Here is a 20,316-nt window from a genome sequence, read left to right as displayed (position 1 = left end):
TATGCTGGGTGCTGACAATACATGGTACTTTCTGCTCTGTGTGGCAGAGTGGTGTTGGTGTTCCCTCATCAGGGTCCCTGTTGTTTTGAGCGTTTTGCTAACAGCAAAAGGCAGCCCGTGTTTGAGAATAGTTGGAGAAAAGCTGAAACGTGTGTGCAACAAATAAAGCATTGGGGAAAGTAGGTCAGGGCTGGTCGTGGCAGAGCCACTTGTTTAAACAAATGTGCCGGTTACCAGGTTTTGAACAGATGAGTCCTGAGTGAAGCATGTAACTGGGCTGGGAAGCTTTGCTTATCATGGCATCTCAGGGTCCTTGCAAAGCACCTGTGTTTAATAGCAGATGCGCAGCCATTGTCAGGATGAGGTCTTAATAAAGCTTAATAGGAGACTGTTAGTAAATAGGAGGCTGAATTTATTTGGAGCAAATAAAAGTTTGGTTTTAAGAAGTATAATTATTTCAGTTAATTAATATTAATAATTTCACATAACAACTAGCAGAAATTTCCAGTATCATATAACCCATTGTAAGACTGAGAGAAAATATTTTTTTTTATTATATATAGAAGCCCTTCAGATTCAAGTTTGACCCAAGCATAGCACTCAGAACGCCTGATCTGTCTTTAAGGATTTTGTTATTATTCCTCTTCATTGCTATAGGCTGCACTGTGCTGCAGTAGGGGTGTGTTTTCTGAAATAGATATTCAAAAAGAAACCATATTAGGATACACAGTACAAGAGCACTGAGCACTTTTCCAAAAGGATAGATAAAGAAGTCAAGAGAAGTGTATTTATGTTCTCTTCAAAGTACCATGTCCAAATCAGGTGGATGAAAGAAAGGGAGTGGTGCAGCACAATCAATAGCAGATTGGGATTTTGGCTGTGTGAATGCTTTTATTTTTCTCATCAAGATCACAGTTTTCCTTCTGAGCCTGAGCACCTGCACTGGCTGTCTTCTCAGGCTCTCTCTTTCTATGAGGTGGCTCAGCTCTGGGTGCCTGGGTCAGATGCAAGCTGAGGAAATACAGCCAGAAGGTTCATGTAGCTGCAGCCTCCAGAGGAGCAGTATCCTGCTGTTCCTTGCCAGCGTTTTGTGAAACAAGCACATTTTGCTGCACAGCAGAGCTTGTCACCTGTATTTTGACAAAGGTAATCACAATAGCTTGACACTTTTAATTTAACTTCATGGAAATCTCAGTAGTTAAGATTGACTTTCTGTCTTTTAACCACACTGTAGCTAAATACTGAATCATGGATAAGAGAACGTTCTCACCTGTTCGGGTGCATGGACACTGGGAATCTGGAGGGGAATTTTCTGCTGGAAAAACTTCCAGCGAAAACCACTCATCTCCTAAAAACAAGCTCTCAGTGGAGAAATTTCAGATTTGGAGAGAGCGTTTTGCTTTACACTAGGAAAATTAGCATGATGGTTCTGTCATGCCTAGTCAGGTGAATCTTACCAGCTATGTTCTTTGCCTACAGGACTTTATCGAAGGCTCTCTGTGTGGCACCAAGTGCTTCAGCTTTCCACCATCTTGACCCTTCTCCTGCTTGCTTCTCTCTGGTATCCAGGCAAACAGGGTAAGACTGCCATAACCTTCATTCTGTCTCTTGAAGCTTAAATCACACCTACGGTCATCTCTTTGTTAATGTCACCTTGAACTATGGGCAAAGCTAGGGTGCACCAGAATCAGGTTCAGTTTTCTACTCTGCTGTGGGCTCCCTGGATAGCGCTAAAGAAGATACTTATCCTGAAAGTGAAAATAGGGATAACAACTGCCTCCATTAGAGTTAAGGGTCTCAGGATAAGTACAATAGAGGTTATGAGTGACCATATGTGACAGAGAATGGAGCTGATCAATACCACAATGTGTAGTCATTAAGGCCATCCTGAAGGCAGGTGAGGGGAAGTTAGAAATTAGATGAGCTCCTGAAATTCTGGCGTTTTATGCTCTCTGCATCTGTAACAGGTTGTGGAAGCTACAGCTGCAGCCACTAGAACCAGTGCATGTTGCCCAGTATGACCAGAGCAGTCCTGGTCCATTGTGTCAGGGTCAAGAAGGAAAGGTCAGATTCTGGCCTGTGACACCTTTCTTATGCCAGCAGCAGGTTTGGGGTGGGAAAAACTAAAAGCTTAAAAGTTCATCCTGATCACAAATCATTCCTCTGGGGAAATGTGCAGAGCAGAAGAATATGGAAGAGTGGAGGAAACCTTCAATGTTGGGGCCAGACACTCTTCTCACATTGCAGCAGTCCAGACTAGTAGAAGTTTTCTTTTTATGTTGGTGAAGCAAATCTAGGTAGTGTGTAAAATTAAAGCTTGTCAAACAATGAGGCAAACTGATTTCAACACAGACATGAAATTGCTAGTTCTCATGTTTCACAGACACTGCATATTATTTATTTTAGCAAAAGGGGCTAAATAGCCCCTTTGGGCACAAAGGAATACAGATTTTAAAAAGTGAAAATGGAACAGATTTTCAGAGTGTTCAAGTATCTGCAAAAGGTTTTGCTGCAAAACCTGGAACTAGACAGATTATATTCAAACATAAAATAAAACTGACCTTCCAGTATCAGATCTCAGTGGTCTTGAAATGATCAGATTTTTGTATCAACAATGAATCTAGGAGATATGCTAAGCTTGACTGAAATGGTCAATTACAGAAGTGTCTTATTTGCTATCATAAAGATAAAACTAGCAGGCTTTAATCACAGTCAAATTGATTAAATTATGTCAATCATTTATCTTAAACACAGTGTAGTCTAACAGGAACTAGTTCAGACTTTTTCCTTCCATATATATCTGGACAATCTCTGCTAATATCTGTAATTCTGATAATTGTCTATATTACATTGTTTTCTCTTTTCCATTTTGCCAACCACAGACGCTTATTTAGCAAAAGCATTGACACTGCTGAGTTACCACACATAATGAATAATTAGTGCAAGAGCCAATAGCCTTGGAAATATGTACCCACCATTCTGTCCATTGCTTGCTCAGTACTTCACACAGGGTAATCTTCATCCTTCCCTTTGTGTAGGTGTTGGGAGAGCTACCCCAAAACTTTCTAAGTCTATACATGAAGTACAAAATCAAAACAAGAGTAGAAACTGGAACTGGAAAACATCAGAAAATCAGGTTACAAACATTTTCACATTTCCGTTTGTATTATACCTTTGTGTCTGCATGGCCAATTTTTCAGCTGAATCCTGCGCCATTAATGTCAGTGGACTTTTTATCATTACTGGAGACAAGGTCAAGCACTTGCTGGAACTTTCTGATTTATGTATTGCTCTTAAATTCTTTACCTGCTCTGCGTCTCTATCTCCATAACCATTTCTCTGTTGGTCTGGTTATTTATGCTGACCCCAGTGATGCAGCATTCAGCTACCTCCAAAGTTTGCAGCTTTATCTCTTGGTAATGTGTTAAGCTAATGCAAACCTTGTACAGCCGGGTTGCTGAGTAATAGTAGTTTTGAAAGCATGTAATAAGCTTTCTAGTTGGATACAAATGAATTCTATCAAGAGGAGAGGGCTCTCAGCAGGGAAAAATACCCGCATAGTACAGTACTAATAATTCCTGAGGGTGCCTGCTGGGTTGGTGTTTTGGTCATTTCTTGTTGTCTGAGAGCTCCACCTAATGGGACCGAAAGGAAGGTATCAACCTTTCAGATTTGCCATTAAAACTCCTCTTTTTATTTCTGTACTGCGTGTCTTAAGGAGGGAGGGTTCGAGAAGAGGTACATCCTTTGACTTTTGGAGTAAAGGACAATTGGTGAACAGGAATTCTGTATTACACTGTCTTCTATTTTAATATCTCAGAGTTTGAACATAGTGTGATTTCTTGTAAAGGCAAAGTTAATATAGATAGTCTCCCCATTTTTGCACTCAGTTTGCTTAGCTGCAAGATCTATTATCTTGCACAGCCAGGGTTTCTTACTTCTGCATACCACTACTGCATATCACTGCAGCACTTTCCATGGGTAGAAAATACAGCTTGCAAGATCAGGGTCCAAACCTGCAGAGAGAGTATTATTAGACCATAGGACTACTCATAGTCACTCAAACTAATGGGAGAATAATATTATTACTGTTCTGAGGACATTGGTGACAAAGCATTCCCAAAAATGAAATATCCACAGTTAATATTGCCACCTGCAAACATTCAGAAATAATTAATGAGTGTCCCTTCCTCCCTGCCCCCACCAAAGTGATGTATAATCACAAAAATCCTCAGCCGCCTTTTATATTAAATTGTTTCCAGATTTTCCCATTTTTATTTTTACCAAAATAATGTTTTCAAGCTTTTCATTGCAACAAGGATGGGTAGAAATACCTCCTTTGTGCAGTGAAGGCTGAGATTCTTACATTAACCAAGACCCTTTAGCATCCAAGACCTGAGGAACGTGATGTAGAACACCATTAGACTTGCAAACTATAACAAACAAGGCAATTATGTGTAATATTTTTAATATCACACACACATTACTGATGAGGTATTATTTTGCCTCATCACAGAGAGTTAAATCCAATGGAAGATGTAGCAGGGCCAGCAAGAAAAGCAAAGCAACATGAGTCCTTGAAAAGGCAATAAGGATGCTGCTTGTTGGAAAACATACCCTTTCTGATACTTGGCAGACTAAGAACAATTTGCTCTTCAAAGTCTAAACATAAGCCAACAGAGGATGCCAGGCTAGAAAGAGGGCTGTGGGCACTGACAGGTATCTAAGGAAAAAGACAAAAAACGCTATCAGTAGGCAGACAGTTTCTCCTGATGTAGAGAGTGAGCAGCTGAGTCAGATGCTCTGTATTCAAGGTTGCAGTGAATGGCTGGCGGTCAGGTAAAAGTGTCATATCTAGACACTTCTGTTATTTTAAATACCATATAGGTATTCCAGGACTCATACAGTAGTAGTAGTATTATTGTATTGATATTGTTACAAATATTGTAGTAGAAGCCCTGGTAAACTGCCTCAATTCAACCAGAAAACAAGCACTCCAATAAAATCCCTGGAGGTCTGGGCAGAAAAGGTAAGGAAGCCACTTTCCGGAAAGTTCCAATTTCTGAAATCACTCCATTCTAGGGATGTATGTGAGAAAACAGATGGTGGAAAATTGTAGGCTTACATTCTCTACCTACATAAGATATTCTGCTGCCACTGCTGAAGTCAGGATACTGGTTGGAGGGACCACTGGGGGGATCCAGCAGGGTGCTTTTTACATCCCTGATAAATCTTGTGGTTTGTACCCATGGCTAAGTGGATAAATAAGGTTTTGCTCTGAAGGTGTTCCTTATGTGTCTGCAAATTTGTACTGGTCTGGGAAACTCAAAAATGACACATATGGTCATGCTTGCACTTCTACTGTGGTGAAGAAGAAACCTGAGGCTGGGAGTCTCCCAGAACACTAGTGCCCACAATTGCTTCTTCCCTGTGGCTGGGGGTGGCTGCTTGGCTCAGCCTTTCCAAACCTAAAAGCTGTGAGGAAGTAAAAGGATGCAGGGACCATGAGCTTTCTGCTTGGCAAGGAGGCGTACCTGATCCCTAGAAATGAGTAAACTGACATCTACTTCTACCAACAGACCAAGTTTGAGCAGTCCGGCACCTCTTGTGCAGCAGATTGTCTGCTGCACTTCTATGCAGAGTTCAGATGTCTGAAGCACATCTGAACTCCGTTTGCAATTAATGGAGGCAAATGGGCACTTTCTAGCATACCATTAATTTCAGAAAGCAACTTTAGCATGAGTCACTTGGTAGAAGTATCTGTTCCAGCAAATGACAAATGGAGTCTAGACACCTAGTTCAGATGTATACGTCCACCCTTGATCTGATGAATCACACTCCGAATACCTACACCAGACTGCCATATACGCTTGGAAGAACAGCATGACCATTTCAGGTGGCTGACTTCCAATTGGGTATAACAGAGAAGCCAGGGGATAAAGTGGTCTCTGCCTGAAAGGGAAAAAGCCTTGAGAAGTTTGCAGAGAAGGGATGCTGAGGAAAATATGCTGAGATTTACTTCTCAGTTGTTCCACCTCCCAATCCCATGAATCCTACTGTCAGTGGCAGCTGGTCCATGAGGGACTGTGGTCAGGCTGATCCCTTTGCCCTGGCCCACAGGTTCCCCAAGACCCAGTGGAGCTCTCATCCTGATTTACCTGTGGCGTTTCCCTCACGAGGAAAGCGGAGAGAGATTTTTGTGGGAAAGGCAAGTGTGGTTGACTGCAGTAAGATCCTGATTCGGAGCTCCAGCTGGAGTCCCATAGGGCATACATTAGAAGTGGCAGATGATGCAGAACTCTTTTCGTGTGATTCCTGTCATAGCTCATACTTCAATGTAGCTGATTTGTGCTGTGTTGTACGCCTTGCTTTACATGCATTTTAATGTTTCCCTCCCCTCCCCCGCCCCAGCTATTCCTTCCCTCAGTGTTTGTTTTTCCCCACAGTAGTGTATCGCTTCCTGGCCTATGCATCATTGATGTGGTAGCAGTCTTTTGGAGTTGTGCTGCAAGAGACTGGCAGCAACTGAAAAATGGGAATCAGCAGCAATTCAAAGGTACAGTTTTTCACAAGTCTCAAAGAAAAGATGGTTTAAGTTGCTCTGATCTTTTTACCTGCTTTTGTTCTACCAAGTGTCTAAAATCAGTAAATGCTGTAATTGTTACTTAAGAAAGAGGAGATGAATACATGTGTGAAGTCAACTGAGTTGTACAGATTACACTACTTCCTTCATCTTCTATGAATTGTTCATCCCCTGTTGATTGACGTGACTGTTAGTTTAGCTGTACTGCTGCCCCTGAAGCTTTGCCTATGCTAGTAAGTTAAATATGCTGGGGGTTATTCCCTGGCAGAGGCACTGAACGCCTGCTTGCACCCACTGAGCATTCAGGCACTGACAGCAGGGTGGTTAAATGCACCCATGTATTTGGACTGATCTGTGGCAGTGCTGACCCCTGAACCATGACTGCAAATTCCTTGGGCACCTGATAAGGCTAAAACTGTGCCCTCAAACATTTTAAACATTTAATAACCTAAGCAATGTCTTGAAATGTTCCCAAGGTGTGCTTAATGTGACCAGCCCTGATGTGGCCTTAATGGCCAGCCCAGTGTGACGGTCACCTCTGTGCCCTGACGCAGGGCGAGGCAGTAAAGGGCTGCTTGGCAATAAGCAGTCATGAACCCTGAAAGCAATTGTTATTATTACATTCTTAACCTTGGTATTCAGCTCCTGGATTCAGAATGTATGAAGATTGAACCTTGATAAACAAGTGACACTTTAAACTGAAGAATAAAATGTGAACATTTCTTTTGTGTTGATCAATTTTACAAAAGCATCCAATCTTACAATAAAATTTATAAGCATTTGGGAATGTCTGCAACAAACTATGAACAACTCTGCCAATTATTTATGGAAAAGGCACATGTTTGGAATTGTGTATCTGCTCAGATAAATATTGTATGTTCTTTGCATAAACTTAGAATTGGAAGAATTTTGTGATTAAACAGATTAAAAGTAACATTACTGAAACACACCTCTGTTAATTAAGTTCTTATTTCTCCTAAGCCAATAGCTTTGTAGGCTGATCTTTTTAATTATTTGGGGAGTATCCACTATGCCGAAGATAAAAATTGCCTGCCATGAGAAATTAAATTATTTCCCTGGCTTAAGTCCAGAGACCATATTGTAAGTTTGAAATATGCAGAAGAGTTGGTGAGATCTGTGGACTACCCTTTCTTAACTGCACACTGTGAACATCTCTAGGGAGAGCTCCAATGGCTTTTGTACGTGATACCAGGCGGAAGACAGTTCTACATACTAACTGAAGAGATGGTTTTTGAGCTATATGCTGTCTCTAACTGCCAAACTGGATTCCAGTATATTTCAGAAGGTTCCCTAAGAGCATTGCTTAGTATGTATGAAGAAGTTCAAAGTAGGAAAGTGCAAACAAATCAGTCAAAAATTAAATCATATTGGATAAAACTGAGGATTCTTCTGCTTCCTGCCAAATTAAAAGTTGAAAAGAATATTGCTGCCTGGAAAAACGAAACATCTTTCATTTAGAACAAAAGGTTTCATTAGTTTCTGTGGCATTTCTAGGGAAGACAGGGAATTTTGAATTTTACCTTTTTTTTTTTTTCAATCAGCAATTTAAGGTGCTGTGTTGCATGCATATTGATGTTAATGGAACGCTGAAGTCAGTGAATCAATCTGGTGATTTATCCTCGTGAAGATTACTAAAATGCATAAGGTCTGATGTTCTTCCCATGCTGCAGTGCAGGTTACTTTGAAGTTTGTTAAATTTCAGGCCCACTCCCATTTGGTTTTTTACCAGAAGCAAATCAATTCTTTGATGGGAACCTCCATGACCTCTGAAACTGATGCTTCTTTTCCTGCTGGTGTAGCACTGGGAACATCACCAAAGATCTCATTTTACTATCATTACCTTCAGAAGCATGTCTCCCACTGACTTTACTGATAGCAAGATGAGGTGTTGCTACAGAATACTGAATTCTCTTACAAAAGCAACATCTGCACTTACTTAAATGGAAAATTCTCCTGCTAATGGAGCCTAGGATTGAGCCCAGTAAGATGATTGCAAGAGCATGTTTTTCACCTTGATGAAAATAGAAATGATGGAATAGCTTTCCTGAGCTTTTCTTTTGTAAAAAACTTCCTATACTGCAATGATATTTACTTTGGGAGTACAACACAGCAAGCCAGAAATTGTGGAATGTAAATATTAGCGCCTAACAGTCTGATTTACATTGAATGTATGACAGCAATTGCCTAACTCTTCTAACTTCCTAGACACATCAGGAGTGCTCTTAATTAGACAGTCTTTTTGAAATAAAAGCAACAAGTCTGCCTAGTTTTGTGAGGATATAATTTTGGTAGCTAGATGATTGTAAGATATTACTCACTCATACTGTTATTCGTATCATTCTTACCTTGGGATAAGATCATGAGTTCATATTCTGTAGTTGTGCTTGATAGTTACTTACTAATGTTACTGTCAGGATTATTAATAGATCAGTAAGAGATACTGCCCTGTGCAGTACTTGTATGGTGTGCTTAGAAGAAGCTTCTGAATACAGACATGATGCAAATATTTCTTGTTCCTGCCTGAACATTAAAGAGAACAGCAGAATTGAGGTGGGGAGAGAATTGAGGAGGGAGAGACTGAGAATGGAGACCCTGGATTAAGTACTTTACTGTAGAAGCCTGCAAGGTGAGAATGTCTTAGGAAAACTAATGGGCTTTAATGGATTTAGAGGAAAGCCAACAGCAAACACCACTGGAAGAAAGAGACAGGGGAGCCCAGGCCGGTTTGTCTGAGTCTGCCATCGTGGAACAGTTTGCCCGGAGAAGTTGTGGCTGCCCCATCCCTGGCAGTGTTCAAGGCCAGGTTGGACAGGGCTTTGAGCAACCTGGTCTAGTGGAAAGTGTCCCTGCCCATAGCAGGGGGTTTGAACTGGATGATCTTTAAGGTCCCTTCCAACCCACACCATTCTGTGATTCTATGATTCTATGTCTCTTTCTCAGCAGAGCACTCACCCAGTTGACTGAGTTGCATTCCCCAACCCCCTGAGACGAGATACAACTCTCAGCAGTGGTTTCTTCCCTGCTCCATGCCCCAATGCACCTGCTGCAGATGGATCTTTTGACCTGCTGATCAGTCATACTCAGCATCTCAAGTCACCGAGCGCAGGGAGCTCTGTGGGCCTTGCCCCAAGAGGCACATTCCTCAGCAGCGGCAGAGCTCCTTTGCCTCATGCAGCTCCTGCAGTCATGCCTCCCTTCTTGGAGAGGGAGGTCCCTCAGGCTGCAGCAGCTTCACTGCACGGATCAGCTGCTGCAAATGTTGGTGGTAATTCAATTCTGCAGAAGACTTTGGTCTTCACCACACTATTTTTGTGACACAGAAGATCGCTGTGGTTTTGATGCAGTAGATGGCAACTGTCAACACAGAGGAGAGCTCTTTTTTCTGGGATTGTGTTTCAGGGTGAGAGGTTTTTAGCTTCAGCCCAGATGGGCACTCTAGTTTTGATGCAAAAAGCATTTAGATTCAATTAGGCCAAACTATAGGAAATCATTAAGAGCTCAAAGATTTCTAAATTAGATCTAGCTGAAGGGTGAAACATACATTTTCACATAGCAGGCACAGCGGCTGCAAGAGGAGGTCAGTGTGGGGGGAGCACCCCAGCTCCCTGCTAGGAACTCCCTTCTGACAGGAGGAAAAGAAGTTTAGCCGTCTTGAGACATTATATAAGATCAAAAATGGGGTTAGAATGAAATTACAATTACAAAGGGCTAATTGAGCACAGGCACAGTGAGTGCTGTTGCTAATTAGAAAGGGGCAAGGATGCCTGTGTACCAGTCTCCCTCTCAGGATGGGATTTGCTCCAGTTCAGGTTTTTCACATTACTTAATTTCCACTCAGAGCAGCTACTGGCAGGTGGAGAGGTGTATGGCTAATACAATTTCCTGTCTTGGCGTTTTAACTTAATATACTTTAGGGAGAAGAGGGCTTACCAGCATGCAGTATTCTTCCGTTATATATTATTCAGGTTAAAACACTGCTTAATTGCAATTTAGTGCTCATAGGTGAGAAGTGTCCTGCAACTGTAAATAGGTGCATCAGAGCTTGAATGCTTCCAAGACAAAAGAAACACGAAGCAAAAAGGTTGTTGGCCAGGCAACAATTAAAGAATATTAACAACAATATTAAATAATTATTTCAGCTGTATCCAGTATGGAGAATTAAGCTTCCTCTTTTTTTATATGCTTTTAGTAGATATTAGTTCTGTTCTACATAGTATAATATACTTTGAACAACAAAATAAAAAGCCCTGCAAAACTCATTGTTACCTTTCTAAAGTTCTTTATGCTTTTATTTCTCTTCTAATGTAGATGCTGTAAAAGATAATCATATGCTATTCATTCATATTTGTACAGTTCTTTAAAAACGTAGGAAATGGCTGTGTTATCATTGCAATTTTTGGCTATTTTTACTATTCTAGCACAGAGTAGAGCAGACAAAGTCACCTGCTAAATAACACCACCCCTGTACTAAAAGCAGAAAATGGGAGGAAGGAAAGCTTGCATTAGAGGGCTAGCTACTGAGGGGAAAAAAATAAATCACAGCACAGTTTCACCCACTATTATTTAGTTTGAAATAAAACTAAAATCTTTTACCATTTCTGGGCTTCAGTAACATGCATACTTACTTATTATCTGTACTTAGGTATGCACAAAACTGAAGCATGTGTTATGTGCCACCACCTGAGAACGAGACCTATAAAAATCAATGGATATTGACACTGACCTGGAATGAGGTGAAAGTGGGAGGAATTTCACCCGCTGGCATCATTAACACCTTGAGTTTTCCAGTCAAGTAATGTGAAAAATGTTAGACAGAACAAGAACACAATAAATAATTGTTAACCATTTATACAATATCTACCAGCTCATTTTCTTCCTGGTATCGCTGGTCTACATTGGAAGTTTTTTAGCACACTGTCCCGTAATTATGATTTATTTCCACCACCCCCTTTTATAAATCATGCTTACAAAAATAAGGAACTGTCTGTTCATCCTTTTGTTAAAATTATATGGTTTAGAGAGTGGAGATTGCTTGTAAAAGGGGTGCTATGAATTCATGGGAGTGATTACTGAATGACAGAAGGACATTGATACATTTGCCAACAGTTTTTGTTTCCATCAATACTTGTAAACATCAAATATTTCTAAATTATGAAATCAATATTGTAAAGAAAAAACACTGTGCAGTTCAAGGAAAAATGAGACCAGCTTCTTCTATCATAGGCTAATTTAACATAGCACTGGTCAATTGCAGCTCTTCTCAGGAAAAGAACTGAATATAATGATGTAACAATGATACTAGAGACATGAGCATAATGAAGTTTTCTAGATATGTATCTTTAACAGCACGTAGCCATAGACCAAACTGTGACCTGATTAAGAGCTATATACAGTCTGAAGACTGTTCCAGACCCAAAGCAATCAGGAAATGTATATGCTAGAGAGAATACAGCAAGGCTAATAGACTCAAATAGACCTTTTTATGGAATGCCTTGTAAGACAAGCATGTGTAAGATACATTTTTTGACTATGTTAGACCAAAAAGAGATGCCAGAAGAACAGGCGAGACAGGCATGGTGGAAGGAACAAATGTTGCTTCCTGCAGGAGAAGGGGACCTTGTCTGCATGTGGCTTCATGCCTGAAGGCTGGAGAGCTGCTCCTGAATGCGCAGGCCCTTCTGAGTGTTTCTTGAAAGAATTTTAGAAGTCTTTCTAAAAGAAGAAAAATAATATGGAAATTTTCTTTAGCAAGATTCTTTTAGGAAATTAAGTAATGGTAGAAATTTAAGCATCATCAAAGTATCTCAACATAATTAGCTGCCTCGAGACCTTCAGAATTTATTTGCTTGCCTATCACAATTTCCAGAAAGACAGGAGAAAAAACAGGCTTCCTTAAAACCAATTCAAGTAAACGAAACATTAGGCAGAAGTGTAATTATGAACTTGATCATATTACTCCAAATATACATTGATTAAAAATATGTAAAGTTAGAACAGGAGATAGTTAGAACAGGCAACAAAATAAATCAAAACTATAGGTAAATATGGCTGCTAATGTCCTCATGTGTTTGTAAGAATTACGCGTTTCCTTTTTGTCCTATCAGAGAAACAAGCCAAGAAAACTAATTGTCTTAATCAATTTAATCACCACATTAAAGAATTAGGATTTTAAAGCTCATAGTTTTTCTTACGAGCTGGGCAATAAGTTGAATTATTGGACAGCATGGGCTGTAAATACCAGGTGGTTTGTGGAGGTGAGAGAACAATGATTTTCTGAATTTAGTTATTTTGTATCCTGTAGTGATCTCTTGATAATCTCCTTTCCTGTAGTTTTAATGCCACCCTATGTACTCCAAGCAGTGTGCTCAGTATTTGTAGCAGGATCCTGGAGCATCACGGAAGTGAAACATTTTCCGGTTTGATTTTTAAGGAGAGACGAGGTTTTAATGAGTTACCCCTAGATGGCACTCTCTAAGGATATAACTGAAAGCACTGCAATAAATCCTCCTCCACCTCGGCTTTATGCATTTTTCTAGCCAATTACTCCAAACTTGTTGTGAAATGAGGACAAAATTACAATTTTCTTCTTCAGCAGCAATAAGGGGAAAAAAAAAAAATAGTAGTATTCCCAGTGCTTTCCACACCAAATGGGGTTGGAAAGTTCTGCTTCCAAGGTCAGTCTGGAATAATCTTTGCTCATCATCACATGATCACTGATGACTTCTTTCTTTTTTTAATCTTTGTTTATTTACAGATGGTCCCTTCTGAATAGTATCTTGCCGCTGGCATAACTGCAACATGTATTGCTGAGCTACGTTTTTGTTGCTGCAATCCCACAGCTGGAAGGAAAGCAACTCACTACCAAAAGTTTCCTGCCACTATTGTATGTCTTCTTTTCTTTGGAAAGATAATATTAATAGAGAGCGTTACTTGGTTTCTTGTTTCTGGCACTTCATCAGCCCCAGGAGGTTGGTTTTTCTTCCCCAGTGATGAAGGTGTTATATTTCTAGGAATCCCTTCTCCTTCACTTTTCTATCACCCTCTGCATGCCTAGCTCTGAAGCAGCGTGCCAGAGCCACATACTTCCAGCCAAAAGGATTAAAAAAGGATGTGCATTTTTATGTTCAGCCTGGATTTTGAGCATAACCTCGAGGACTATGTGTGGGACTGTAAGTGTATCCTCATGCACACTTGGCTGCATTTCCTGGTGCCCCTGGACATAGCCCAAGTAAAGTGGCTTCTAGGGACAGGCGGGCTGCAGGGTGCAGTGCTGGCACCACACACCCACTACTGCACCCAAAACCTTCGCTCAGAAAAGTGGAGTCTGCAAGATCCCTTCATGGCTCACAAAATGCAGTGTGTTCATGATTAAAGTTGTGAGGCCAGATGTGGCTACGTACGGCAAGATCTCCAGAACTCTAGACTTTTTAGGCTTACTTTCATTAGCAGGCTCTGAAAAAACAGAACTGAACAGTTATGTCCAATGGCTGCTCTATCTTTTATGCAATATAGGACACAGCAATTGAGAAGAAAAGGAGGGAAACAAAGTCTGTCATTAATGGCAGAATCTTTATTTGCAGATAACTTCACCCAGTGGTATTCTGGAGGCTAGAAAGGAACACAAAACAGAAAGCAACAACTGTGACAAGTGTTTGCCGTAATCTTGCAAAAATGGTGTTGGAAAGGGAATCCCATTATAAAAGAGTGAAAGGTGGATGCAAGATTGATTTCTTTGGAGTTCAGTTCACTGTCAACACAGCATCGGAGTTTCACCGAAAGCAGAAAAAACCCAATGTTGTTTCAAGGCCTGGCCAGGATCTTTAGGGCTCCAGAGAGCTGACCCATGTGTCTGCAACCAGGTTCATGATAGTGAGGTGCCTCACTCCTGGCCCTCTGCCCAGAAGTCCACGTTGCCCAGATGACTGCAGGGTATTGTGGGCTATTCTGGTATGGATTTTTCATAGTTGTTTGCTTCCAGCGAGGACAAGTCTTTGTAATTTCTTAAGGAATTGATAAATATCTTTTAAACACACTTCCACTAGCAGCTCCTGACACTGGGAACCACTAGGAATCATCAGAGGCTTTGGTCAAAATGGGAAGAAGTATGACAACAAAAAACAACAGGGTTAAAGGTACACACAGTTATACTAGCAAGGCCCTTGAAATCACACAAATGGAGAAAAACCCCACATGAACAAAACTGTGGTTCTAAAATCCCTCCCATGTGCAAAGGTTGGCTCTCAACTGTTAAAGTCAGTATAACAGATTCTCAGGATCAAGCCACTGAAAGCAAAGACTAATGCAGTGATATGTTTAAAATAATTGAAATATGCTTAAATAATGGATGCTCCAGCCTGTGTATTGCACTCGATCAGCGTATTTTTCCTCTTTTTCACTTCAGTAAGCCAGACTGCTGTCTCTTGAGAGTCAAATAATTTAGACTGTGTCTAGGAGAGGTGAGATCTAAGAGAAATAGCTATCATCAGCATGATAGAGCCTGAGACAATGTGATGTGGCACATTAGAGTTGGGGAGCTTCAAGATCGCAGTCTGGTTATTAGTTTAGAGATTCATTCTATCTGTGCTACCATAAAAAAAGAAAATTCTATAAATATGTGGCAGAAAGGGTGCAATTTTTTCTTCATATAATACCTGTTTTATGCTCTAGTGGAGCCAACTGGAGATACTGAAGTATCAATGCACCATTACAATGCTGTTTTTAAAAAGTATTTCCACAGAGTCTGAAATTGTATATGCCTGTAATTATCATCAAAATCTGTAAGTGAATATTAATGCCCTGCTTCTTGCAAACTGCAGCTGAAAACCAAGAGCTATTCTTTGAATTGCTAATATAAGGTGCTCTCAAAAAATCAGGCTGCAGAGGTTTCAGGCTCGACTTTCCAAAACAGTGGAAGGGTTTTCCCTGAGTTCTCTGCATCTCAGTTGCTCTTTGGTCAAATGGGAAGGACACCATCTCCCCATCTCACAGGAACAATGTGTCAGTGAATTCACTCAGTCTCCTGAAGCACATGTATCAGGGAACACAGAAGGAGTCACAGAGAACACAGAGTATATTGTGCAAGCTGGGCTGAGATAATGACCAGTAAACAAGGCAAGAGGCTTCCTACAGAACAGCAGGATGACAAAGAAGGAAACAGCTGCTTGGGAAGTAACTCTGTCCCTCCTGGGCGCAGACTGATACACTAGGACCAGTGGGGAAAAAAACAATCTCTTTAAGACTTACATCACACTGCAGATTCACAAAAAGCACAAGTCTATGTTTAACAGCTGCAGAAACATGCACTCCTAGGATATCTTTACTTTTGAGACAGTAATTTTGTAACCTTACCAAAGTACCATTAACAATTTGGTTAACATTACTGAAAACCTTTGTCTTATTCACGCAGGCAAAAACTGCAGTCGTCTTAAACTACAAAAATTTGCCTGATTGAAACAAACTTTAAATTTTCAGCTGTGTTTATCCTGTTAGTCCAAAAATGAGCATTTTCTCCTGTTAGAAAGATGCTCAAAGCTTTGCACTGAAAAAGTTGTGCACTGTCTTTTGCTGCTTTGTCAGTATTAATGTAAGTGCATGAAAACTTTGGATCGTTCTAAAGGAAAATGTGATAAAACACATTGAAAATTTATTTAGCCAGTTCCCAGCCCTTATCTGTATGCTTCCCCACGGTGAGTGACTAAGAATCCCTTTTCTGTCTTGCATCAAGGACCAGTGGAAATTACGTTTTACAAAGAAGAGGAGAACGGCAACTGTGTGTGGCACTACAACAGGAGATGTCTATTATGTATAGCTGTGTTCCGTTATTTGTGACGCTACCCAAGCCTGACCAAACCACCTCAGTCTCATATTCATTGACAAAGGACTCAGTAATAAAAACTCACAAAACACACCATTTCTTTTCTTGCTTTTGCTGATTAATGGCATGAAAAGGAATATCCTTATTAGATATTCTTACAAATGGCCTATTGAACTGTAGGGAGGGAACCATTCACACAGAGAACTTGGCCTAATGTTCAGTGCTTCCTGTGCTCTCTCAATGAGCTTCAGAGAGAATAAAGCATTTTGTGGTGCCACAGAGGCCAATGTTCAAAGTAAAAACATAAAATAAGCTTTGTCTACAGGGAGATGCAGGCAAGTTCCTAACTCTACATGGAATCTGCAGATCTTCTCTATTATTTTTTTTTGTCTTTAACTAGAAAGGCTTTCAAAGGGGAAAGAAGTGAGTGAGGTAGCACCCCTTCTTCCTGGAGTCACTTGGTCTACAGAGAGCTTAAGTTCAAATGTCCTCCTCGCAACACGCATATCCCAGGAGTGCATCCTGGCCAGTGAGATAAGCTCATGTGATGTTTTCTCAAACTCTTTTGCTAACGCTTATTTAAAATTTCACTGGATAAAATGGAGAGTCAGAGCTAGAATGATGCAGAAGCCTTCACGCTGCACCTGCAGGAGGCATGTGGGCTCTCTTTTCTCAAGACAAGGAACTTCAGTCATATCATATGTAGCAAAAAACCCACCAAACTTCAAAAGATGGCAATGAGAGTATTCCCATGAAAGGATAGCCTCCTGCACACTGATGAGAGCTTTGCAATGCAGGTTAGAAATGTTGGTTCAACTTCCTTTGACTAGTCTTCAGACTGCATCATAAGAAAAGTCAGAGAAGGGATCCATCACCGGTGCTGCTTCTTCTCTGGTTTCCAGCATATTAAAAAGCCAGTAAGAAAAATGCTCCATTTCTGGTAGAAAGCATTTTTTCCTTTTGTTGGCCCACAGTTCCTTTGCTGTCCTGGCATACGCTAAAAGGCCAGGACTGTCCTTCTACTTCAGTTCCTGGATCCCTCCATGATTTTGTCTAACATCTGCGGCATTTCTATGCCTCAGTTTCTCCTTGTAAAACACTGTCTTGAGCTATCAGTAGCTGCAAAAGAAGAAGAAAAGAATGAGGATACAGGAAGTTGGGAGAGTTGGCAGGGCTGTAATTCTGGAAGTTTTATTTCAAAGCTTTATTTATATTTCAGAGCTTTATTTATATTTTTAAAAAACTTACCAGTCTGTCCAACTCATTGATAGCCCAAAGGAATACTCTGAAAAATTGAGATATTTTCATGTGAAATATAAACTGTGAGGCCAGTTGGAAGGAGGTATTGTTGTGTATTCTTAACTAAAGACAAAGAAGGGAGAAAGAAAACACTGCTGATAGACTTAGCAAACAATTAGCTATAAGGACACTTAGAGTAGTAAGTTATATTGTTTGCAGTGGCCTAGGTACATTTTCTTCCACTGGAAGTAGAACCATTTTTTAAAATTCACCCTTACTCCAGCCAGAAGCAGTTGTGGTTTGTAAGACTGGAAAAGCTAATTTTGGAAGAAAGAACTGTGAGTCTTCGGCATGAAGCCAGTTACAATTTGGAAAGCAGAGGCTGAATTATGGAGGAAGTGGGTTTTTCTACTGTTATTTTTTTCATTTAATCTCCAATGTTAAGAGTTGGATGAGGGCAGCTACCACTCAAAAATGTCCCTGAAAAGATGAACAGGACTGCTACATACACTTTTTTGCATGTTGATGTCAGCTTCCTCTGCTAAGTTGCTACTTTGCAGCTTCATCATAAACTTTCACACTGGGTTAGATTTTGGCTTGAGTCAGAGGAAGATGAACCAGGTACTACTGAAAAGGAAGATTCATCAACATCATAATGGGAAGCTAATGCTGCTGGTGGTTCAAAAACCAGGGCAGGGGAAAGAAGAGGAAGGGAAATACTATTAGCAAAAGACATTTGCTGTTCTTCATTTCTTCTGAGACCTGTTCCTTGGAATTGCAGTTCCCCAAAGAAATCAGTTAATCACTCTTTATCATTGTCAATAAGACCAGTTTCAGTGATTTCCTTACTGTCTAGATATCAAAAGCCTTGTGGGGTTTTTGGATACCAGTTGTTACCTGGAGCCAGGTTTTGCTTATAAAGTGAATTAAATGATAATGCCAGATTCAAAGGCTGAATACAGATGGATTTGTATATCCGTCAGTTGGACCCATCCATAACAAATGTTAGTAGAGCAGACCTCTTTTTTCCCCAAGTGAAGCATTCACCTGTGTTAAGCTCAGTCTAGCTACATCTCTGCTGTTCTTGGATAGCATAAAAAAAAAGCTCTTATTAAAAAAAAAACATTGCTTCCCTTGTCAATATACATTCATTACAGTGCTTGCACAGAACTCTGATTGTGTGCCTTTTGCTTTTTATGTGCTCTCTGAGGAGTTAGGATTAGTGTTAACATGACATCTCAGCTAGCTTGGTTGCCAGTCCCTTATTACAGGTTCTATGCTCCACCTGAGACAAGACTGCATGTCTTATTAACCGCTGGCCTTGTGGTGCATGCCAGGAAAGTCATAACTTTTGTATTTATGAAACCAAGAACAATATCATTATCTTGTCCTGGAGTTCTCTCGTAACAAGATTTTGCTGTACAAAATTCTGTTATTTCCTCCCTCCATCACTCTTCCAAAACCTTACCAAGCAGGCCACTAAAGTGATTTGTACAAAGACTTACTAACGGCTGTTTCCTTGCTATGATTTTCTCTTTAGGGCTGTGGAGTGCAATAACTTTCTGTAAAAGAAAAGCAAATTAAACATGATAATTTTTCAATGCATCCTCACTCCTCATACAAGCCATCATTAATTTTTTTTTATCAGGTAGGTCCTACAACTGCCAACAGTGACAAATGCAAAGATAATGAAGTCGTCACCTAATTCTGAGGCCTGTTTACTTCAGCTCAAGGAAAAATTACCTGGCTATAAATAGTTTTCTTCATATTATACACAGGACAGGCAGTTGTAGCTGAATTACAACAAGGCTTCAGGAAGGACACTAGGTTAGACACAAGCATGGGTTGTTTGTTCCCCCTAATGATGTTATAACACATATATATATATAGTAATACAGGGAGGGTAACAAGTGAACATTTCTGCACCCCCAGTGCTGACGCAAGAGTACGTGCAAACTAGTGGTTTTCATTACAGTCTTAAATACTCAGGGTCTGCCTGTTCAGATTGTTGCAACCTTCTCTTTACATATTCAAGTTATGTGACCTCTGTACAATGACAGGTTGCCCTTCTTCCCCCCAGCAGAATTCCACTGTTATCTTCAACATTCTTAAAGATGTTTCCTGATTAGAAATCTAACGTCACCAGCTGTGGCTTCCTGATAACCTCAGTGTGCTCCAGGGTCACCGAACAGTTCGTGTATATATTTTACATAGCCACAGCTTCCTAGCAAAATTCATGTGTATAATGCTTTTTGCAGCACCTTTTGTTAATATACATTTAATTATAGCAATGCTAATGGTGATCTCCTCAAGTTCACCATTCCAGAGGCAGCCATAAGTATATAGTGTGACCATAAACATAGAGACTCTTCAAGATCTTTCTTAAAGAGATGTGGGAGAGAAAGGGAGAGAGTTAGTGTCCTAGTCTGTCTCTGCATTGCCCGCTCTCTGAAAAGAGGTGCACTGAAGAGGAAACTGAAGGACCCCGCATGTTATGGACTTGCCACGTCCCACCACTATGTCACAAGTCACCACCTGCAGCTCCACCTCTAGCTCAGCCACATGACATGGTTCCACAAATGCCAGCTTCCATCGTGTGACTGGAGGCCCCTTCCTTCTCCACCAGAGACTCAGCACAGTCTTGCATTCACCTAAAAGA

General features: G+C 40.5%; 1 long non-coding RNA gene across 1 annotated transcript; it reads left to right on the top strand.

Moving 5' to 3' along the window:
* Window positions 1-1,207: 1,207 nt before the first annotated feature.
* LOC115604533 lies at window positions 1,208-19,237 on the top strand. Its single transcript, XR_003990308.1, has 4 exons — window positions 1,208-1,578; window positions 3,039-3,136; window positions 6,447-6,556; window positions 13,359-19,237. It is a non-coding gene; the product is annotated as an uncharacterized LOC115604533 (long non-coding RNA).
* The last annotated feature ends 1,079 nt before the right edge of the window (window positions 19,238-20,316 follow it).

Source organism: Strigops habroptila, chromosome 2 (genome assembly GCF_004027225.2).
Source record: "Strigops habroptila isolate Jane chromosome 2, bStrHab1.2.pri, whole genome shotgun sequence".
In the NCBI taxonomy this organism is placed as follows: Eukaryota; Metazoa; Chordata; class Aves; order Psittaciformes; family Psittacidae; genus Strigops; species Strigops habroptila.
The sequence above is the reverse complement of the archived record's forward strand: the minus strand, read 5'-3'. Positions and strand labels throughout refer to the sequence as shown.